Raw genomic sequence first — 5208 nt, 5'->3', positions numbered from 1 at the left:
CCGCGGCGGCCACGGCCGCCACGCCCCCTAAGGCCACACCCCCTAGGGGAAGCGACCATACTCATTGGCCCATAAGTGGCCAGCCTCCCCGCGACTTTATGTGTGAGGCACGCCCCCCTCCAAGATATGCCCGCCTATTGGCCCACAAGTGGGCAGGCCTACCCAAGGTCGCCCCGCCCGTCTCTTTAACCCCTTATCTGTCAGAGTCCAAAGCAACCTACTGTCCTGCCATTTAACTCTTTAAAAGGGGTAGACCTGCCATTTCCCACCCCTCCTCCCCTGCTCTTCCATTATCGAGTAATAGGATGGGCTAAGAGGAAGCCCCAGGTCTTTAATAGACACAGTGCAACAATCTCCGAAGTCAGCCTGCTCTTTCCAGATCAGACCCCAGACCCTAAATATTCATCTCTCTCCACCTTCAAAATCAGAGCTCCAGAGCTACAGGACTGTTGGAGCCCAGGAATAATTTTTTTAAGCCTGAGTAAAAGTAAAAGGCCTGAAGTGGGACCCTATTTTCTTCCATGCTAGAAAATTATATTCTTCCTTCTCTTACTCTATAACTGATGCTCTTTTGCTTTCCTTACAGGGGACGCAAGGGCTCCGGAGACCAGGATACATTTTAATTTCAGAAACTCTGCATTATTCTTTGTGTATCTAAACTCCTATTTGGAGATCAGGCTGTCCCATCCCTTCTGCCAGCACTCTTTCTACTCACAAGCCCTGTTCAAGGATGTAGAGCACCCAGAGAAGTGGGATAGGAGGGTTTCTGCCTGCAATGGGGGAAATGAGCCCAGCTCTTGATGGAGCTCACCCCCATGACTCACAGCTCCCTCGAAACTCCCCACCCTTTCCCTGAGTCACTGGGCCCCAGGCCCAGCCCAGATTCAGACAAATCAAGTGGCAGCAAAGCCTGCATCCCTAACCCTTGTCTTCTTAATCTTTTTTTTTTCTTCAGAGACAGAGTCTCACTCTGTTACCCAGGCTAGTGTGCAGTGGTGCAATCATAGCTCATTGTAATCTCAAACTCCTGAGCTCAAGCTACAGGTCCACCACCACATCTGGCTAATTTTTAAATTTTTTTTTGTAGACATGGAGTCTCACTATGTTGTGCAGACTGGTCTCAAAGTCTTGTCCTCAAGTGGCCCTCCTGCCTCAGCCTCCCTAACTGCTGGGATTACAAGCTTGAGCTACTGCACCTGGCCAGTCCTATTCTTTAAATGACCTAGATGGAAACTTCTGCAAGGATTAGGCCTTCAAAGGCAGTTTTTAGAAGTGCTGTTCTAGAGGCAACCTAAGAAAATACATAATCCTGCCCTGGGCACCTGTCAGCAAGTCAGAACATTGGGAAGTTAGGATGCTTTTTCCCCCAGTTGTCCATAGAAACACGAAACAAACACTATAGCCAAAAGAGGCAAAGTCTATTCTTCTATAGTTCAGAGGCCTCAAAGGTCCTAAAGTCCTTGTTTTTGCCTTACCTGAGTTGTAGGCTCCCCAGGGCCCTGAAGTTGTTATTAGACAGTAAAAAAAAGGCTCCCCTCCCCTCACTTCCTGCTTGTACCCTAGACTTAGGAGAGATAAACAAGTAACAGTTCTTCCAGGGTCCCTTCTCTTCCTCTCAGACCAGGAGGAAACCATGGAAAAAGAACCTAGTTTCTTTAGAATGACTTTCTTGCTGGTTCCCTAAAGGTAAGAAAAAGAATTACAGAAATTTTGAACACCCTGAACAAAACTGCAAGAGTCTCAATGTAAGACCCTAATTGCCTTAGTAAACGCTTACTAGGAAGACAGGTAGAGACACAGAACACTGTAGGAAAGGAATAATCCCTTAGCAACTCCACCTTGTTCTCTCTTACTGCCACTACCACAGGCCCAAGCCCTGGTCAGAAGTCAAGGTGAAGGATAAAGATGTTCCAGGCCTCAGTGGCCCTGGAAAGCAGGATGTTACAATCAAGAGGCCTTACCTGGCCACCCTGAACTTACCCTGCTTTACTTTTTTATAGCAGTTATACCTGACATCCCCCTCCCTCACACATACATACTTTCTTTCTCCCTTTATTAGAATGGACACTCCATGAGAGGAGCAACTTTGTTTCATTATGCTCATATTCCCAGAGTCAAAGTCAGTGACTGCCACATTATAGGTGCCCAATAACATCGGCAAAAGAAAACAACTGGCCCCGGGCTGAGTGAACAGCAATCAAGGTAACCTGGATGCTAACTCCTGCTCTGTCACTGTGAGATATAAGGAATCACAATCTCTTTGACCATAAATTTCCAAATCTGTAAAACGAAGTTTGTACAAATAATGACCATTGAGGGCTACTACTCTGGCCTCATACTGCTATAATTCTGATGGCTATTGTTCACTCATATCCATTTCAGAGGCTAGGCTAAGCTAGAGCATTTGAGTGTAGCTTGCACCAAAGCAGGAAGGCTATATTCTAGGCCTCAGCCCAGCAAACTGATGCCCTTTCTCTTCATGCCCCACCCACTCACAAAAACCGCCCCAGTCCTGAGGAAGCTGGAGTGTGTCTGTCCTAGGCCCGCCTTCTCAGAGAGACAGTCTGGGAAGCAGTGTTACCATAGCAATCAGCTCCTCCTCAAAAGGCTTCAGCCTGCCCTCCTTTACCCCACCCCAGGGCTTTGTCTGTACTCTGCACAAACCCCCTCCCAGCCAGTCTCTTAGCTACTGAGTAGCTGTGTTAGGAGGCTGGCTTGGGGCCCCTTTCAGCAACACTGTCACACTCCAGCCACTGTGTGGAGTGCAAGTCTTTCCCATCCTTTCTCAGCCAGCCTAGGGGCAAAAGGAACTCTGGCCCTACACCAAGTCCCCTGAGGGGACTGGAAAGGACTAGGTCCTCCTCTCAATTCTGATAGTCAGCTTCCAACCAGAGTAGGGAACTACTCCCTCTTCCTCCCCTAGCTGAGGCTGGAACCTCACATCCCTTCCTGGGTCTGCTTGCAATAGTGACCCACTTCTCAAAACATAGATCTAAGACCCTCAATATTCCTTTCTACATCTTCCTTCCCATAAAAGCATAGAATTTTTGAGGACCCTAGGATTCTCCACCCAGAGGAGAGGGAGGGACAAGAGTGGTAAAAATCAGTTTGTGGCTACTAGTCACTTGGGGGGGTCTGTTAGGAGAGACCTTGGTAGTAGAAGTGGAGGTGGGTCTGAGACTTGCTGCTGATTACCAGTCTCTGGTCATTGAGTACAAAGTCCTAGGCTGGGTACAGCTCCTAGATGGGCAGGGACCAGGCCAGGCCCCAGGGTGAGGAAGGAAGTGGGAAATGAGCACACCCAGAGTGTAAGGGCAGGGCAAAGGGGGGAGGGAAGGAGGAGACCAAGGCAGACTTCTGGGAGGAACAGGAACTAGGGTGGGAGGTTGACAGTAACCAACTGGGGGAAGGGCCCCCAGAAACATCAGCTAGGGGAACAAACCCCAGTCTCCGCTGGACAGATTCAAAATAGACTTGAGGAGACAGTCACACAAGCCCTGGTGGTAAGCAGGACTTGGCTCTCTACTAGAGCCCAGATCATAAGATTGAGTTAGGAATTGCACAACCAGGAGCACTACAGACTGCCTTCTACACCCACTACTCCTAGAACACAGAACATATATGTCTTCCTGGAGTCACTACCATGCCCTAAATTGTTACTTTTGCAAAGTACTAGAAGTTCTGCCCCCCTACACTGGGGCTTGCAACCCTTTCTCCTCTCAATGTCTACAGCCCCATCCCCTCTCCCACTACACAGCCCATCCGACCCTCCCACACTTTAGACCACCAGGCCTTCTCCATCATACAGTCCCTCTTCTCCAAAAGCTCCTCCAAATCCCCTCCCCCTCATGTATCCCCTCCAATCCTCCACAACAGACAGCGACCCCGCCCCGTCACACTGTATCTCCCACCCCCACAAAAGCACTCCCGCCCTTCCCCTACAGAAGCCCCTGGAGAATGCACCTCCTTGCTCACACTTGAATCCCCAACTGCTCCCGCCTTTCCCTGTCTCCTACACACCGTCGGAGTATAGCAGTCTCCAGATTCTCTTCATCTCTAACGATGCCCCTCTGCCAAGCATACCCCGGTCCTTGTCTCTTCTTCCATGCACACCCCACCCCACACCTGTAGTTCCTTGGGTCCCGTTGCACTTGAGGAGGTAGTGGATTGGGGCAGTTACTGAGTAGCCCTAGATGCAGCCTGGGCCTGCAAACCTCTCCCCTTCGGCCTAAGGCCAGCGTCTGCAACGCCCAGACCCACCCTCTCCGCTGTCCCACCCCCCACCTTCCCGCTGCTGGTCCCCCTTTCCTTGGTTTCTTTAATTCCTCGGGCTCCTCCCCTGTCCCTAGGGCCCCGCCCCTTATGGCTCCGCCCCTTAGTGTCTACTTTGCATTTCCCCAGGATCCTCCGCTTTTCCCTAGTCCCACCCCTGATCCCCGCCCCCTTCTGGTCACTCAGCCTTTCACCCGGACCCGCCCCCTCGAATTCCAGCCTGGCAGAACTCGCGCCAGTCCCGGTTCCACCACCAGCACCTTCCCGTCAGAGCCTCTCCTCCCCCCCGCCTTTTCTCTGGCTGGCCTCACCCGGGCGATCGCGCTCCGGCCCGGATCCGCTGGCTCTGATTGGCGGCGGCGGCCCCAATGGATGACGGCGGAGACAAAGTGATGGCTGCAGGTCGCCTGAAGTCCCACCCCGGCCACGTGCGGCTTCTGTGATGACAGGTCTAGAGGGGCGGGGCTTCGGCCGGCTGGCTGCTAGCCAAACCCGACTTGATCTGGCGTGGGTAGGAACCAGGGCCAGGACCAAAGCGCAAATCTAAGGGCTCTGAGCCCAGTGGGGCTATGTTGACGCTTCCGCACTGATGTGAGCTGCCTGAGGAACTTTAGCCTTTTTGTAGAAAAGTCTGGGTAGGCGCACGCGTTTGTCCTAACGGGGTAAGTCTGTAGGATTTGCAATGTAGTGCAAGGAATTTCCGGGAGTCTGGGCAGTGGGGTTTCAGGTATGTGGGATTAAGTTGTTTCTGAAGTTTACTCTGTGCGGATGGGTCTGGGTTCAGGGATAGGCAGTAGGAGTCAGATCTGTACTTGCTGAGTTAGGTCCGCAAGGAGGTCTGTGAAATTAAAAAAAAAAAAATTTTATTTTTGGATTCAATTTCAGCTGGCTTTCACTTTATCTTAGTTTGAAGTTCTTTTTTTTTTTTTAACTTTT

General features: G+C 51.1%; 1 protein-coding gene across 1 annotated transcript in view; it reads right to left on the bottom strand.

The window, feature by feature from the left end:
• The window catches only part of FAM214B (family with sequence similarity 214 member B), an 11526-nt gene extending 7446 nt beyond the window's left edge, over window positions 1–4080 (bottom strand). Inside the window, exon 1 of the mRNA XM_023519343.1 lies at window positions 4021–4080. The gene's annotated coding sequence lies outside the window, so the exon portion shown is untranslated. The remainder of the gene's footprint in view (window positions 1–4020) is intronic.
• Window positions 4081–5208: the final 1128 nt, after the last annotated feature.

Source organism: Otolemur garnettii, unplaced genomic scaffold, assembly GCF_000181295.1.
Source record: "Otolemur garnettii isolate 467f Iridium unplaced genomic scaffold, OtoGar3 scaffold00172, whole genome shotgun sequence".
NCBI classification, from domain to species: domain Eukaryota; kingdom Metazoa; phylum Chordata; class Mammalia; order Primates; family Galagidae; genus Otolemur; species Otolemur garnettii.
This window is presented reverse-complemented; position numbering and strand designations above follow the sequence as displayed.